The sequence below is a fragment of the Psammomys obesus genome, unplaced genomic scaffold (assembly GCF_907164565.1).
Source record: "Psammomys obesus unplaced genomic scaffold, mPsaObe1.curated_primary_1811, whole genome shotgun sequence".
Taxonomy (NCBI): Eukaryota; Metazoa; Chordata; class Mammalia; order Rodentia; family Muridae; genus Psammomys; species Psammomys obesus.
In genome coordinates, this window is record NW_026590767.1 from 10180055 (window position 1) to 10199026 (window position 18972).

At 41.8% G+C, this 18972-nt stretch overlaps 1 non-coding gene across 1 annotated transcript; it reads right to left on the reverse strand.

Moving 5' to 3' along the window:
• Positions 1–6692: 6692 nt before the first annotated feature.
• On the reverse strand, positions 6693–6796 carry LOC129678251 (U6 spliceosomal RNA). The gene has a single exon (XR_008720333.1). It is a non-coding gene; the product is annotated as a U6 spliceosomal RNA (small nuclear RNA).
• Between the last annotated feature and the right edge of the window lie 12176 nt (positions 6797–18972).

The following is an 18972-nucleotide window of genomic DNA, read 5'->3' on the forward strand; positions in this document are numbered from 1 at the left end:
GTGTGTGTGTGTGTGTGTGTGTGTGTGTGTGTGTGTGTGTGTGTGTGTACATGTTGCCCTCTGTTTAAAGCTCTTCTGGGGTTCTTGAATATACTCAGCACCTCTCTCCACCTGGGGTCCCAGCAGCGAGAAGACAAGTCGTGTTCTTCTAAGCTGCAAGAACAGGATAAATAAGAGACCGGCACTTCCATTCCGAGGGAAGAAAATAACAGTGAAGGAACCACCAAGCCCGAGCAAGATGAAACCTAGCAGGAAAAATACATGCCTCCCAAGACTTCTCTGCAGCTCCATGCTCCACTCTCCGGGCCTGGAGAGACCCCTGAAGCCTGCAGTGGTGCAGAACGCCTTCCCCTCTGTCTTGAAGCATAGCACATTCTCAGTGTAACAACGGCAGCCCCGCTTTCTGCTTGCAGAATCGTGGAAATCCAGCAGCTTTTCCTCGCCCTGTCCTGAATCTGTCCATCCCAGTCCCGGCTGGCAGCATTCTGCTGACAGGACATTCTTTAAGGCCTTGTGAATCTCCTAGTTCTATCAAAAGAGCGTTCTGAAGACCAGGTCATCTGTCTGCACTCCTCGCTCAGTTTTATCACTTCAACCACCATTTAGATGTATTCTTCCCATGGTGCTAAGTTAAATGACTTTTGTGACCTGGATAGGCCAGGAGGCTCTCAAATAATTATGTGCTAACTTGCTTTCGCTTAACAGATCTTGCCTCTGTCTTCCCTTTCTTCCCTGGCGATGCAACACCAGCTCAACAACACCCTTAACACTCTGCTTGAAAATCTCAGCTAAACACCCAAGGCTCTCACTCCTCATTATACTTTCCACCGGAACGGCAGAACACCATTCTTTCCAGGTCTCTGCTCCATTACCGTGGGGAAGCGTTTCCTTCCATTTCTAGGAAAGTGTTTTCACCTGCCCCCCCAACACCCCTGACCCCAAGCACCTGCATAGTTGACATCTCTAAACATCTTTCAGAACACATTATCAAGGGCCACCTCCTGTGCATAAAGTTAGCCACGCCCACAAAATGCCTTCCCAGCCACACCTACATTAGGGTTTGATTAAGCCACTCCCAGACATGTGGGCACATACAACTAGCCCCTGCCTGATAAAGGATCAGCTCTGTGGGGAAAATGGAGCAGAATATCTTGCAGTTTACACAGGAGCATTGGATGGACATGGGTGAGACAAGAATGTCACTCAACAATGTATAGAGAGGTCTTAATAAGTAGACACAATTTTATTCGTCAGCTGAAAAGAAGATATTAAATTTGAAAAAGATAATATATACTTAAAATCACTCTATAAGCCGGTATATTAGGAGTGGGAAGTTAGAGACAAGGGAAGGAATGATGAGTGTGAAAATGAAAGAAGAGGAGGAATTTCAAAGAAAGAAAAATTTAAACGTAATGAGAATAAAGGGATGGGAAAACAGAACCCATCATAAATCTGTGAAGTAGAGCATTACAAGTGATATCAGAATAAACATTAGTCCTTTAGTAATGGGAAGAGGGACTGCCTCTGACATAATCTGATTGGCCTGCTCGTTGATCACCTCCCCCTGAGGGGGGAGCAGCCTTATCAGGCCACAGAAGAGGACAATGCAGCCACTTTTGACGAGAACTAAGATCAGAAAGGAGAGGAGAACCTCCCCTATCAGTGGACTTGGGGAGGGACATGCATGCAGAAAGGGGAGGGAGGGTGGGATCGGGAGGGGAGGAGGGAGGGGCTTATGGGGGATACAAAATGAATAAAGTGTAATTAATAAAAAATAAAAAAGTCAGATTCATTGAGGCATAGCTTTTGTGCAATAAAATCACCCCTTTTAAAACATTAAAACATAAAAAAAAAAAAAAAGAAATCTCAAAGGGGCAGGCAAGATTGCTGAGCTGACAAAAGTGCGTGACACTCAAGCCTGATGACCTGAGCTTGTTTCCAGAACCCACAGTGGAAGGGGAGAGCTGACTCTCAAAAGTTGTACTCTGAGCACTATATGTGTACCAAGGGCAAGTGTGCATGCACATGTACACACACACACACGAGAGAGAGAGACAGAGACAGAAGCAAAGAGACAGAGAGATCTAAAATATAATTCAATATAAATATAAAAACTCTAGCCTTAAAGGATAAAAAGGAAATTTCCCATGTCAGAAGTGAAAGAAGGGTCAGCAGTAGAGACCCTTAAAAAGACACATTAAAGGAATATTATGAACGTTTCTCTCCACTGCATTCTCAACTCAGATGACAAATGGAGAAATCCTTTGAAGACGTAATTCTTCAAAATTGTCAGAGCAGGAACTGGAGCAGCTCCATATTACTGAATGTGGAAGTTCCCAGACGGTCGAGTATTGAAAGCTTGGTTCAAGGCTAGTGCTTCAAGAGGGTACTCATGTTGTCAGTGGGTGAATCAGCTGATTCCAGAGTGAATGGGCGGTGAGGATGCGGTGCCTTTACAGGAAGTTGCTCGTGGACCCTCTCCAGGTGTGTCGTGCCTGACCTTGCCTGATTGTCTTTCTGCTTCCTGGCCATAAGGTGAGGCACTTTGCTATACCACACACTCATTGTGAGACATTCTGACTGAAGCAATGGGGCCAGCCAGGCATGTCTGAAGCCATAAACCAAAACATCTTTTTTTTTTTTTCTTTCTTTTTTTGGAGACAGAGTCTCACACTGGCCTCCAGTCTATGGATAACCTTGAACTCCTGATCCTGATGCCTCCATCTCCCAAGCGCTAGGGCTGCAGGCATGTACCATTCATTACACCTGCTTTTTAAGATGATGCTTTCTCAGGTGTAGGAGCACAACCCATATGTGTACAGGAAATGATGTAATCAAGCTGTGTGTGGTGGCGCACATGTGTAATTTTGCCAGCACGTGTGGATTCAAGGCGATCCTGGCTATATGACAATGCTATCGTAAGCTGTGTTTGCTGTTGAACCTAGCAACCTGAACTCAGTTCCCTGGACCCATGTAGTGAAAGAAGAAAACCAACTTCTGCAATTGACCTCTAACCTCCACATACCCTGTGGCACGTATATGCAAGCTCACACACACGCTCACAAAATAGATAGATGTAATGATAATTTTTTAAGAACACTGTCTCAAAAAAAGGGAAGGAAAAAAAGAAACAGAGAGAAAACAAGGCAAGAAATACCCACACGAGAACAATAAATAAACCCTTACTCGAATTATAATTCAAAGTGAAGCAGAGACCAAACTAAATGTTAGCACTTAAAAAACTAGACGAAAGCTCTCATTTGGGGGTAGATAGAACGTAATTAGATATGAAATGAAAGAAAAAAAAAAACATGATCCATTAAAAAAATAAATTGATCTTCATTAACACTAAAACTTTGGCACAGCAGAGAGTACCATTGAGAGAATAAAAAGACAGATTAGACCAAGGCAGTGGGTGGGGCCAATAGTGAACCGTCTGTCTAGAACCAGCCTTGTGCCAGAGCACAGAAAAGGCTCTCACCCCCAATTACAAGAAAAGAACCCAGTTACACAGTGGATAGAAGACTTGAATAGACACTACACCCAAAGAAGCCATGCAAACAGCTAGCGCACCCATAAAACTGTGACTTAAGTCACGAATCACTAAGCGAGGAAAACCTAAGCAGTAACAAGGAACCATTATCCACTCACAAGAATAAAAAGGCTGTAATAAAAAAGGACAAACACCACCAAGTGTTGGAGGTGGCAGGTCTGGAACTCACATTTTGCTCACAGCGATGTAAAGTGGTACAGCTGCTTTGGAAAACACTGTCTTAAAATTTAAAGAGTACTTACCATGCAACTCAAAAATTTAGGAATATGAAATATATGCCAGCTCAGAGTATGAATATTCATAGCAGCGTTATTTCATAATAACCGGAAGCTATAAATAGTCCAAATGTCTGTCCCCTGGAGAATGAATACACAAAAGCATATCAATGCCATAAAGTGCAACTGGGCAATGAAGACCAATGGCACACTGGCACCTGCTATAGCACAGATGAGCCTCAACAACAGCCTACCAAACGAACGGAGACTGTTACAGGATGCCATTTGTGAGAAATGCCCAGAAGAGAAATACATAGAGATAGGCAGGAGGTCAGTGCTCACTCAGCTGGGTGGAACTGACTGAAGACAGGCTTTGGAGTGCTGAGCACAGAGGCTCTCTGAGGCTAAGCTCTGTTGGTGGGGACACGACGGATCCACTGGGAATCTCCACAGTGGACTAAGGCCAAGGTCTTTCCATCATTTTTTCGTCTCTACAGAGTGTTGTGGTTAGAATGCAAAATGTCTCCCACAGGCTCATGGGATTGACCACTTGGTTCCCAGCTGGTGATGTTGTTTGGGAAGGTTATAAAACCTTTGTGATGTGTGGCCTGGCTGGCAGTGGTGGGTTATACCTGCTTCTGGCTCAAGTCCCCTGCATCCTGGTCTGGCCAACATAGAATATACTCAGACACAATTTTGCTGTCATGCGGCACACACATACAAAAACATACAATGATAATGATGATAAAGAAGAAGAAGGTGATGATGATTTTGGACAAATAAATGGAATAATTTCTTGAGTGGTGAGAGACTCTGCCTTCTTGTGCTCCACTGCTGTAGGATAGAGACCTGGAGACTAAGCAGACCCTAGGACAGTGTTTCTCAACCTGTGGGTCATGACCCCTTTGGGGAGTAGACCAACCTTTTCACAGAGATTGCATATCAGATATCCAATATATCATATTTTTTACATTACAGTTCATAACAGTAGCAAAATTGCAGTTACAAAGTAGCAACAACATAATTTTATGGTTAGGGGTCACTACAACATGAGGAACTGTATTAAAGGGTCACAGCATTAAGAAGGTTGAGAACCACTACCCTAAAGGCTCAGGATCAAAGCCAATTTGCTATCTCCCTCCTCACTTCTAGGGGGTGCCATGCTCACTCAGTTTATTGAGAACAGATCAGAGCAATAGCTCTAGCTTCTGGTATTGTAAAGCTCTTCAGGAGCATCCAGTACCATTTTAAATTAAAATTGAATTATAAAATCTACCTAATGGCTTGTCCAGAGTGGGGACCCCACCAAGGTACTGGAAAGGAAGCCATCCTCCTTTCTGTATCAACTCTATCCTTGCTCCCGAGGGAATCCTGTACAAACACTTCCAGAATCTTTAGAAAAGGACCAAACAAATTCCCTGCATCATCTGGGTTTAGCAGCCCACGATCCTCTTTTCAAAATAGGCTTAGTGTCTCATCCGCTTTTGACACTGTGGGGGGAAAGAGCAAGTTTTGCAGCACAGCATCAATCTTTGGGGGGACTGGGGAAGTACTATCTCACTAGGGGACAGACACCTGCCTTTTCTGGGGACTTCCCACCAGAAGCTCCTGGGAAGCTTTGGGTCTTTCCAATAGGCATTATTTGCCACTGATATAGATTGCAACCTGTAGAGAAATTTTAATTCAGGACACAGCTGCCCTGGCAAAAGATCCCATCCAAAGACCTTCTCTAGGTCTGTGTGATCCTGCTGGAATATAAGCACACCTTTAATCCAGGAGACAGAGGCAAACAGATCTGAGTTCAAGGCCAGCCTGATATAAAGCAAGTTTCAGATAAAGAAAGCTTAGGTCCACATGTGCTGGTACATGCCTTTAATCCCAAACAATGAAGGCAAAGTTAGTTTGTAGAAAGAAGCACCCATGTTTGAAAGTGATGTTTAATTGAGTAGCAGAAGAAGTGACCAAGCAGAGAAAGATTTGACAGAATAGGATACACCCAACTCTCACAAGAACAGGGAGGAAAGGGAAGCTACTTAAGAAAGACACAGGGAATGAGAGGAGGCAGTTTTACCAGGAGAATTTTACAGAAAGAGGTTGAATGAGAAAACAAGCTAGACACAGGTGAGGACAGAACAAGCCAGAGAATGAGAAGCCAGAAGATTAGAAAAGTTTGTCGGAGTTAGTGTGAGGCCAAGCAGAGCAAGTCAGAGGCTGAGAAAAATACAGATTGAATAAGTCAGTTGGGAGAAGAGCGTGAGCGAGAACAGCTGAACTGAACCAGCCAGGCCAAAGGTCAGTAAGAACAAGAAAGGCTGAGCCTATTCAGAATTAAGTCTTAGGAGTTGAAAACATTCTAGGCCTAAGTAGAGTGTACGGAGGCTAGAAGCTTCCACAACTAGGCCTAGGTTAGCAGACAGAGGCAATTATCCTCCCAGACAACAAATGAAGCAAATAAAAGTGCCTTCCCTAGGGAGGTAATAACTCCAAGTTCAAGGTCATTGTCTATAGTAACTAGTCATCCCTATGTACCAGACAGACTCTGTCCAGCATCCCAACCAGACCCACTAGATTCTCAGCTCAGAGCTTGCCTAGAGCAGACACCGATGAGGAATAGAGGCAAGGCTGACCTGGCCTCAGATTCTCCATGGATGTCCACCTGAGTCAAGGTCCTCTGGGTATTGTTATTCTTGATTGAGATCTAGATCTTATTCTTGATTGAGATCTAGGTAGTGGGAGAACCACTACCTAGGCAGGGGACGCTGGAGTGTGACAGGTAGAGAAGGCAAGCTGAACACTAAGAAGGCATGTACTCTTGACTGCTTCTTGACTGTGGATACAAGGTGACCAGTTTCCTCCAGTGCCTGTCAGGACTTCTCCACCATGACCGAATGTAACCTGAACTCTGTGCCCAAATAAACCTTGTAACAAATATGGAATGCTTTAGAAATTTACCCATCATCCTTGCTTAGGGGCCATGTTAATCTTCTCTGTACATCCCACTTCTGGCTTATATGCTGCCAAAGAGAAATGAAGTTGCTTTGATCAGAGACTCTTTTTTTAAATGTCAATTTCTTTAAAAAAAAAAAGTTTATTTTTATTTTTATGTACATTGGTGTTTTGCCTCTTTGTATGTCTGTATGATAATGTCGGATTCCCTGGAACAGGAGCTACCCACAGTTGTGAGCTGCCATGTGGGTGCTGGGCATTGAACATGGGTTCTCTGGAAGAGCAGCCAGATGTTCTTAACTGTTGAGCCATCTCTCCAGCCCTGGTCAGAGCATTTCATCAAAGCTATAGCAAAATTAACTAAGAGGCTGACTGAATTTTAATTCTTCTGTTGTGTTAAGATGGGTGTCTACCACCACATACTGGTGGCACACGACTTTAATCCTAGCGCTTGGGAGGCAGAGGCAAGGAGGGATCTCTGTGAGTTCAAGTCCAGCCCTGTCTAAATATCAAGTTCTAGGACAGCTAGAAATACTCAGAGAAAAACCCTGTCTTTAAACAAACAGAACAGAACAAAGCAAACAAAACCAAACAAAGAATATGGGTATCTACATGTGGGGTTTGAATAAGAATGTCTCCCCCCACCCCATAGGCTCACATATTTAGATGCTTAGCCACCCAGAAGTTGGACTCTTGGAAAGGATTAGAAGGATTAGAATGTGCAACTTTGTTGGAGAAGTGTCTCACTGGAGGTGGGCTCACTAGGGGTGGGCTTTGAGGCTTCAAAAGCCCATAATAAGCCCAGGCTTGCTCTTTCTCTGCCTGTGGATCAGGATGCAGCTCTCAACTACTCCAGCACCACGCCTGACATGCTTGCCGCCATGCTCCCTGCCATGATGATAGTGGACCAAGCTTCTGAAACTGTAGGCAAGCCCCCAATCGAATGCTTGCCATAGTAAGAGTTGCCTAGTCACGATGTCTCTTCACAGCAATAGAACACTGACTAAGGAACAGGTGAATGTCCTGAGGTGTAACAAGGAAACACCCACAGGCGGCTTCCACCTAGCACCCCATCTTCTTGTTCCTGGTCAGTCAGCTAGGACAGGAATCGGGGTAGGCAAAGACAAACTCTTCAAACGCTGCTCCGCAGAGAATAGTGGTTCCAAGCCTGCAGGAGAAGCAGCAAGTGCTGCCCTCTAGTGTTAGAGCTCTGTGCAGCCCTTGGGTAACTATATCCTAATTCTCCAGGCCCTCCCAGAAGTCCAGGTTGCTCAGCCCTTGACAGTGACCGCTATTACAGCTGTAGGATCTGAGTTGTCTGAAATTTGTGGCCCTAAATACTTGACGGCTCTTAGGAACTCTTCAGTGACCAGGGCCTACAGTTCCTCTTCTGGCTTTTTATGGCTTTCTCTGCCACTCTCAAACTGTTCAGCTGTGTCTTACTGTGATGGCCATTTCCACAGTTGCCACTATTCAGGGCTGTTCTGGAGACAGCCATTGCTGCTCTATAGCCGGTGCTGTCTCTGCCTCTGTTGCCATGATGTTCAATGCTACTCCTCAGGCACCGGTGTTTCTTTCTTCATATTACCAGCTCTGCACACTCTCCTAAAACCAGGCAAGAAAAAGCACACTCAAGGGAGCCTTTTATTAAGTCTGAGACTGAAATACCAGAGAGGGAGCACAGGAAGCCATCTCTCCTCAGAGATGCCCAGCAGCATCAATCAGAACACGTTGCCTGAGCAAACAGAGGCTTGGCTTTGAACCAATGGCAGAACTCAATTTTTTTAATTAATGTTACGACATTTTATTTCTATCTTAATATACACTTGAAGATTTCAATAGCCAAAGTAGCAGCAAAGCAAACAAATTTGTTTTATTAAGCTATGTCTTCGGTCCTGTTATTACTAGCTTTGCGTATGTTATTAAAAGTGGATATACAAAATTAATAGGAAATAAGAGTTTCATTGTGTTGAAGACATATTAACCAACTTGTTTTTCCTCTGTTGCCTGCAGCGGTAGATAGAATTTGACACACAATTAGCATTACTGGAGAGCAGACAAAGTTCCTGTGGGCAGGCTGCAAATGACAGCAAACATAACTTACCTTCTGGGCCACTTGCTTCACCGTTTATAAAGTACCAAATACTGGGTGTGGGGGGGCTTCATTAACAGTGTTTTTAATTGAAGTTTTAACTTCAAATGTAGGATTATATCTCAAACATTCTAATCCACTTGGCTGACCCTACAACACTAAGCTACAGGCACCCTGAACAAAACATGACATGGTTAATAAATAACAAATATCATCTCCGCTAACTTCCTGTAAGTAAGGTGATAATTAAAAGGTTTAAATTTGGGCTTCAACTGATGTTTGAGAGAATAATGTGGTATCCTAGCAACAGTGATAGTATCCCATTATTACAAATGCTGAATATTCTCATTTATACATGAATTATAATTACAAAGAAATCATTCTATGGGGACTGGATACCTGACTCAGTGGTTAAAAGCATGTACTGCCCTTGCAGAGGACCTAGGCTTGGTTCACAGCACCCACACAGCGACTCACGACAACCTGTAATTTCATCTCCAGGGAATCCGATGCCCTCTCTGGCCTCTGCTGGCTCCTGTGTTCACATGGTACACACAAATCTGTGTAGTCATTGCTGTGTGACACTATTTGTGGGCATAAGGTTATTGTGTAATTCAAATGCTGATTTCTGTACCCCTCCCCATACCTGTTTGCAATCCTTGTTCTGAGAATCTCCTGTCTCGATGTTGTGTAAACACCGCTCCCCAGCTGTCCCCTGGAATGCCAATAAAGCAGCTTACAGCAGGGGAGAGAATAGGGCTGGACTTTCCACCAGCCAGGAGAGGGGGAGTTGGAGGAGGAAGTAGGGGATTCAGACAGGGGAGAGGTCTGAGGGACATCAGGAGAAGGAGCTGGAGCAAGACAGGTACAAAGTGCAAGTATTTCTGGGATGTGCCCTGGGAGGAAGCCAAATTAGCTTAGAGGGTTAAGAACACAGTAATAACTACTCAGTTTCTGTGATGTGAGGATTATTAAACAAATACGAAAGAGTCTCAGCTATTTGTATGATAGCCGGGTTAAGAGAGAAACTGAGAAACAATCACAGTTTTGTGAAAACAACTGTTAACAACTACTCTTTGAGATATGTAACCAAACATTGACTTGTGCCAGAAAGGGAGCCCATGACAAACCAAAGTAAGGATATACCAAAGCCCAACTTGGTGAACTGCTTGGTTTTGTTGGGTAATATGGGTAATGTTGCTAACAGGAACAGAAAGAACTCAAAGACAGCTGTGTCGCTGCAAAGCTCACCCCAGCGTCAGTGATAGGTCACAAAACCCGGAAATCTGGAGCTCACCACACAGGCTGCAGGCAGCTTAATAGGTTGAACACTGTCTCTTCCAGGCAACTCAGACTGAGCCTCTTTCAGGAATCTCAGGTTGTCTGAGATTGTCTTCCAGCAATCTTTACTGCTTATATATGTGTGGGGTGGAAGAGGCCTAGTGAATACGCTCAGTTTTAGGGACTTCCTGAAGCCCTTAGTTGTTTACTTTCCAAGCTGAGTGAGTTCTCCTGCAGGATGTAGTGTTTTACCATCCTACTGTTTTCCCTCCTTTTAACATCCTGTGTCTTACGGAGCTTCCCTCTAAGATGGAGGGTTTCAATCTCAGAGGAAACTCTTCCACAGGTGGCACACATACACACATAAATAAATAATAATATAATAAAAATAATTCTAGGTACAAAATAGTCTGTACTCTTTTTTAATAGTTTTTTTTAAATAACATTTCCCCACACAATATATTTTGATCAGTTTCCTGTCCCCCAGCTCCTCCCATCTCCCCCATCTACCCAACTCCATGCTTGCTTTCTCTATAGAAAACAGGCAAACAAACACAATATAGAAAAAAAAGAAAAGAAAGAGCAAACACAAGAAACAAAGAGAGATCCATAAAGAGACAAAATCAGAAACCATAATATACCAGCAAAAGGCCAGTAAGACAAAAAATTTCCAAACAAAGCAACATAATTTAAAAACTCTGCAGTAACACCATGGAGTTCATTTTGTCTTGGCTATCAACTGCTGGGCATGGGACCTGTTCTTAAGTGTGGTTAATACACCCAGTGAGACTCCACCGGAGAAAACTAATTTTTCTTTTGCAAGCGAATGTCAAGTAGGAATAGCTTCTTGGTGAGGAATGGGAATTCATGTCCCTTTCCCCTTCTCAGCCCTGAGACCCAGTCTGACCTGAAGCTGTACAGGTCTTGTGCATGCTGCTATACTCTCTGTGAGTTCACATGTGTGGCAGTCCTGTTGTGTCTGGAAGACACTTTTCTTGTTGTCATCCATCCATCTATCTATCCATCCATCCATCCATCCATCCGTCCATCCATCCATCCCCTCTGCCTCTTAAAATCTTTCTGTCTCCTCAGCACAGATCCCTGCACCCTGAGGGCAGGGGTTTGGTGAAGACATCTCATGTAGGACTGAGCATTCTAATGTCTCCATTCTAACATTTTCCAGTTTTAGGCCTCCACATTTGTCCCCATCTACTGCACAAGGAAGCTTCTCTGATGATGGCTGAGTAAGACACTGATCTCTGGGTATAGTGGAACGCCCTTACAAATCATTTTATTGCTATGTTCCTTTTGCAGAGCAAAGGTATTTGGTTTTCCCCAGGTCTCCATTGATATGGTTTCCATGTGATCCCTCAATCGGCCCTTAGTGTTATCTGTTCCTCCCTGTATTCCCTGCCTTGTCTCCTCTTTCCTCCCACTGCCTGCTCAAGTCTCTCCCATGCCTCTCTGTAACTATATATTATACTTCCCCTTCGTTGGAAGAGTCCCTCTTCCCCTAGTCCTTTACTGAATATCTAACCCCTGTGGTTATGTGGATTGTAGCATGCCTATCAAAGGCTTGAACATTAACATCCATATATGAAAGAATATATACAATATTTGTCTTTTGGGGTCTGGGTTACCTAGCTCCAAGCATTTATCTGCAGTTTTTATAATTTTGTGGGGTTTTTTTTTTTCACAACCAAATAATATTTAATTGTGTAACTATTGCGTTTTTATTATCCTCCCATCTGTTGATGGGCACCCAGGCTGTTTCTAAGTTCTTGCTATTGCGAGAAGACTAGCGATGAACATGAATGAGCAAGTGTCTCTATAGTAGGACGTGGTATAGCTGAATCTTGAAGTAGCTCTATGCCCAGCTTCCTGGGAACTGCCACACTGATTCCCATAGTGGCTGTACAAGTTTGCACTCCCACAAGCAATGAATAAGTGTTCCCTTTTCCCCACATCCTCACCAGCATGAGCTGTCATTTGTTTTATTTATCTTGGCCATTCTGATTGGTGTAAAGTGAAATCTCAGAGTAGCTTTGATTTGCATTTCCCTGATGACTAAGGATATTGAACCATGGTTGTCGGCCATTTGCGATTAATCTTTTGAGAACTTTCTGTTTAGATCTGTTCCCCCATTTTAAATTGGGTTGTTTTCTTCATGTCTAAATTTTTTTAGTTCTCTATATATCTTAAATATTAGCCCTCTATTTGATGTATCATTGGTAAAGACCTTTCCCCCATTCTATAGACTCTGCTTTGTCCAACTGATGCTGTTCTTTGCTATACAGAAGCTTCTCAGTTTCATGAGGTCCCATTTGTTGATTGTTGATCTTAGTGCCCGTGCTGTTGGTGTCCTTCCTGTTCAGAAAGTCATCTACTGTGCTGGAAAGTCCAAAGCTTTTCCCACTTTCTCTTCTATTATGTCCAGTGTATCTGGTTTTATATTGAGGTCCTTGATCCATTTGGGGTTTTGTGCAGGGCAATAAGGATGAATCTATTTGCATTCTTCTACATGCAATCATGCAGTTTGACAAGCACCATTTGTTGAAGATGATGTCTTTTTTTTCCCTGTGTATTTCTGGCTTGCCAAAAATACAAGTCTCCATAGGTGTGTCCGTATATGTGTGAGTCTTCAATTTGACTCTGTTAATCAACATGTCTGATTTTATGCCAATACCATGATGTTTTTAGTACTATTGCTCTGTAGCACAATTTGAGTTTAGGGATGGTGGTATATCCTATTTTGTTTTGTTTTGTTTTGTTTTAAGTTTCCGTATGAAGCTGAAAATTGTTTCATTTCAGTGAAGAATTGTGTTAGGATTTTGATGGGAATTGCATTAAAACTGTAGATTGATTTTAGCAGGATGGATATTTTCACTATATTAATCCTACTGATCCATGAACATGGGAGATCTTTCCATATTCTGGTGTATTCTTCAAATTCTTTCTTCAATGTCTTAAATGTTTTATTATATAAGGCTTTCACTTGCTTGATTAGAGTTATCTCAATGAGTTGGATTTTTTGTTTTTTTGTTTTTTGTTGTTGTTGTTGTTTCTTGATTTGCTTGGGTTTTTTTTTTTTTCTGATATGAAAGTTACTGTTTCCATAATTTCTTTCTCAGTCATTTGTGTATAGGAAGGCTACTGATGTTTTTTTGTTTGTTTTTTTTTTTTTGTGTGTGTGTGTGTTAATTTGTATCTTACTACTTTGCTGGACATGTTTATCAGCTATAGAAGTTTCCTGGTAGATATTTTAACGTCTTTTATGTATAAAATTATATCATCTGCAAATAAAGATACTTTGACTTCTTCCTTTCCTGTTTGTATTCTCTTGATTTCCTTCAGTTGTCTTATTGCTCTAAGACTTCAAGTACCTATATGAAATAGGTATAAGAGTGGACACTCTTGTCCTGTTCTCAATTTTAGTAGAGTGCATTGCGTTTCTCCACACTTAGGTTGATGTTGACCATGACCTTATTGCAAATTGACCATGAGCTTGCCGCAAATTGCAGTAAATTGCCTTTATTATGTTGAGGTATATTCCTTGTATCCCTAGTCTCTCCAGGACTTTTATCATGAGGGGATGCTGGATTTTGTAAAAAGCATTTTCTGTATCTAATGAGATCATGTGCTTTCATCCTTCAGTCTGTTTATATGGCAGATTATATTTATTGATTTATATATGTTGAACCATCCCTGCATCTCTGGGATGAAGCCTACCTGATTGTGGTAAATATCTTTTTATATGTTCTTGGATTTAGTTGGTGAGTATTTTGTTGAGCATTTTTGCTATGTTCACAAGAAAAATTTGTTTATAATTTTCTTTGTAGAGTCTTTGTGTGGTTTAGTATAGAGCATTTGTGGCCTCATATAAAGAGTTAGGCAATGTTCCTTCTGTTTCTATTTTGCAGAATAATTTGAAGAATGTTGATGTCAATTCTTCTTTGAAGGTCTGATAGAATTCTTCCCTGAATCTATCTGGCCCTGTTTTTTGTTTTTGTTTGTTTTGTTTGTTGTTGTTTTGGTTCTGGGGGATTTTTTTTTGTACTGCTCTATTTCACTAGGTAATATGGGGTTCTTTAAACTGCTTGTCTGATCTTGATATAACCTTTGTAGGTTATGTAAAACAAAAAACTTATTTGTTTCTTTTAGCTTTTCTAGTTTGATGGAGTACAGATTTTTAAAGTAGGTATGTCCTTACGATTCTTTGTATTTCCTCAATGTTTGTCGTGATGTCCCCATTTTCATCTCTAATTTTATTCATTTAGATCTTTTCATTTTTTAGTCAGTTTGGCTAAGAGTTTATCAATCATATTGATATTCACAAGGAATCAACTCTTTGTTTCATTGATTCTTTGTATTGTTTTTGTTGTTGTTGTTTCTAGTTTGTTGATTTCAGCCCTGAGTTTGATTATTTCTTGCTATCTCTTTTTTGATGTTATTTCTTCTGTTTGTTCTCGAGTTTTCAGGTAGTGACACTAACATGTGATCTCTCCTATTTGTTTATTGCACTTAGTGCTATGAACTTGCCTCTTAGAACTTTCATTGGGTCTCATAGATTTGATTATGTTCTATTTTCATTTTTATTCAATTCTAGATAGTTTTAAATTTCTTCCTTAATTTGTCTTGACCCATTTTTTTTTTCATTCAGTTCAGTTTCCTTGAGTTTGCATACTTCCTTTTGCTGTTGATATCCAGTCCATGATGTTGAATTGAGATTCAGAGTGTTATTTAAATTTTCATGTATCTTTTGGGGCTCAGTTTGTTGTCAAGTAGGTGGTCAATTTTGGAGAAAGTTCCATGAGTTGCTGAGAAAAAAATATATTCTTTTGTAGTTGGGTGAAATGTTCTGTATGTATCTACTAGGTCCCATTTGATTTATTATGTCTTTTAACTCCAGCATTTCTTTGTTTAGTTTTTTGTCTGAATGACCTGTCTATTGGCCAGAGTGGGGTATGGAAGTCACACATTATCATTGTGTGAGGGCCAGTAAGTGATTTCTGGCTGTAGTAATGTTTCTTTTATGAACTTGGGTGCCTTTGTGTTTGGTGCATAAATGTTTACAATTACTATCGTCTTCGTGGACTTTTCTTTTGATAAGTATATAGTGACCTTCTCTATCTTTTCTGATTAACTTTGGTTTAAAGTTTATTTTGCCAGATATTAAAATGGCTACTCATGTTTGCTTCTTGGCTCCATTTACTTGAATATCTTCTTCCATCCTTTGCCCTGAGGTGATGTTTATCCTTAATAGTAAAGTGTGTTTCTTGGGTACAGAAGAAAGATGGATCCTGTTTTCTAATCCAGTCTGCTAGTCTATATCTTTTTATTGGGGAATTGAGACCATTAATATTGAAAGTTATCAATGAGAAGTATTTATTGATTCTTATTATTTTGTTGTTATAGTATGTGGGTTTGCCCCTTCTTTAAATTTGCTGCTCTGGTATTATTTAATTTTTGTCTTTTCTTGGGTGTGTTTAACCTCTTCCAACTGGTTTTCCTTCTAGTGTCTTCTGTAGGGATGGAACGGTAGAGAGAAATTGCTTAAATTTGGTTTTATTATATGATGTTTTTCTTTCTCATCTATTCTGATCAAAAGTTTTGACGAGTACAGTAGTCTGGGATGGCATCTGGGGTCCCTTAGAATCTATAGAACATCTGCCCAGGCCCTTCTGGCTTTTAGTTATTCTAATAGGCCTGCCTTTATATGTTGGTCTTTTAGCCTTGCTGCTTTTAATATTCTTTGTTTGATACATATATTGCTTTTGTTGTTTTATTTATTATACGCCATGGAAGATTTTTTTTTCTGGTCTTATTTGTTGTTCTGTATGCTTCTTGTACCCTGATAGGCACATTCTTCTTTAGGTTGGGGAATTTTATGATTTTCTATAAAATATTTTCTGTGCTTTTGACCTGGTTTTTTCCTTTTTCCTCGATATCTATTATTTATAGGTTTGTTTTTCTTTCATGGTGTCTCAGACTTCCTGGATGTTTTGTACTTGAATGTGTTTTTTTGGTTTTTTGTTTGTTTTAAGATTTAACATTTTCTTTGTCTGAGATAGCTATCTCTTCTACTTTGTCTTTGAAATCTGAAAGTCTTTCTTTCAAGTCTTGTATTTGGTAGGTAAGATTTATCTCTGAGGTTTTTGTTTGACTTCCTAAATTTTTCATTTATGGTTTTATTTCATTTGGGTTTTCTTTAGTGTGTTTTAGTCTATTTCTTTGTTGAATTATACTTTAATGTTGCGAATTGTTTTCATTACTTCATTCCATTGTGTTTTCACAGACTTCATTAAGGGGTTTATCTGTACCTTCTTTAAGGCTTTGAACATATTAATTGCTGTTTTAAAGTCTTTTTCTTGTGCTTCAACTATATCCTATTTCTCTTAGCCACTGTAGTAGAGTTCCTGTGTTCTGGTGGAAGCATATTGTCTTGGCTGTTAATATTTGTGTTTTTGTACAGAAACCTAACCCAGGACAATGTAGAAGGGTCCCTTGAAAGTAGGCTGCTACAGGGTTCTGAATGGGGCAGGCAAGATCATAATGGAGGAAAGGAAGGCGAGAGAAAATTGCTGACCGGAGCCCAGCCTAGATGACTCCTGTGGGTCTCAGGTAGAAAGGGTTTCTAGGCCCACAGGAGGAGGAAGGCCGGATCTGCAGCAAGACTCAGCCAAGTCTCCAGAGAACAGAGGTAGAGTGAGGGGAGAGGTGCCTGCAAGCCTCCTTTTTATTGTTCTGTTTTCTCAAAATAGGGTCTTATATATCCCAGGCTGGTATTTTGAACTTTGGGTCCTCTACCTCCGGAATTCCGGGTTGCAGGCATGTGCCGCAGTATCCAGTGTATACAGTGCTGGGGCTGGAACCCAGGGCTCTGTGCACGCTAGGAAAGCACACTGCCCTCTGAGCCACACCACAGCTATGTGTTCATTTCCAGCACAGCAGGCTTTGTGGCCAAAGCCGGTTTAACAGATACTGAGTTCTGAATACGAATCACGAAAGCGCTTCCTAAAAGTGGACAAGCTGACCCTGAAAGGAGGTGACACAGTTCTTTGTTCCCTCTACATATGATGCACTCCATAAAGCAACAGCTCCCCCAGGTGTATTTGTTTCTGGACCGTACAGCTTGTGTGTTCTTTTTTTCAAAGACAGCTACCATCTGTTTTAAAGCTTCTTTGAAAACCAGTATAGCAAGCTGAGGGGGCAGAAGTGAGCAGGATTTTAAAAGAAATAGAACGATTCAAAGGTCACGTTCTTAGATAGCCACGGAGAACAGAAATAAAACACTAAATAGTCCCCAAGTAATTGAAAAGTCTGCCATCCGTCCAGATGCTTTTACCAAATGTGGTTTTACCAGGGTTACTTCTGACAAAACAGGTGGAAACCCACTTTCTATTCGTCTTAAACAATATTCAGCAACAAAACTTCTGGTGATCTATATACAACAGGAAACTGTGTCTGACATTATGCACAGACCCTTGCACTGAGCCTCCTTCTGTGGACCTCAACTTTTGATGGCATCCAGGAACCACCTTTGTTGGTGGCCTGTGACCAGTGCCAACTACCACGACCACCTCTTTGAAGTTAATTGCTGCCCCTCTCCCTTGCCCCCATCTTAAGTCTCAGTATTGCCAGTCACAGATATTCTCTGCCTGGCCACCAGGGGGCAGTGTGCTCTCTGGCCTAGGTGGAAACGGTTGCAGGGTAACCATTCAAACTGAAATGCCCTTGGCCTGGGCTGTGCCTTTGGGAGCCAGAAGAAGCAGTTGTGGTGTTCTAAAGGTACTTTGGCTGGCAGACTGACTGACAATCTTTTGGCTCAGAGCAGCAAAGAAGAGTCCAACAGATGCTAATTAGAGATCTAAATTGCCCCCATCTCCCATGGTCTTTACTAACAGGAAGATGAACAACAAAAGGAGAGCTTACAGTAAGAAATTAAAGAACTTATCATAAGCACTAATCATGATTGTGCTTTTGTCATTGTTTAACTTCTGCCCAATGCCCTAGGAAAAGATGGATTCTCCCTCCTTTATCTGCCTCACTCTGACACTATCATGAGCCTCCCACACCCATTTCCTGCCTCTCTCTGGCCTGGACTGAGTTACTCCCTCGTCAATTAGTCAGTTCTTCCCACCACAGTGAATCCTGCAGTCCGGTTAACAAAGCAGATTTCTTCATGGCTTTTGTGGTGACTGGGAGAAAACATGCCAGTGTGGAGGTCTCCCTGGCTTGTACGTGACATCTCCCTATGTCCTCTCATGGTCATACCTCTGTGGCAGTGTCATGGGCTCTTATTACGAGGACAATAGTCACCCTGGATTTGGGCCCACTTACAGATCCACATTTTATGATGACCTCTTTAAGAACCTTGTTTTCAAATGGTGACACTATGAAGAACTGGGGTCAAGACTCCAATGGATGAACAAAGATCCTGCTGCCCTTGATAGAGAGCTTCATTTGGAGACTCTTTCGGCCAATAAAGACTCATAAGTAAGATCATCTGCCTAGGAGCTTCCTGGAACCCTCAAGTGTGCCAAAAGCATCTATGTGTTGAGCCATACTTGTAGGCTGGGCACTTCTATGGGGCCAGTGTTCAAACCCTGATGAACCTTGCATGAGCTAGCCCATGCCCCATTTTCTGGTATATTTCCTCCTCTCTGATCTCACTGAGCCCAGCTCCACCCTCCTCTATTCCTCCTCCTCCCTTTATGAGTCCCGGAGACCTGGAGTCCGGGATGAACTCAGTTTTCCCAGTCTCAGCCCCGCCCCATGCTCTTGCAATATTTGTTAGACTGAGCTTGTTCTGAGCCTAACTGGACATGAGCTCATGTCCTGTCCACGACCCCATGCTGCACACCCCGGCCCATGTCCCACCTCCC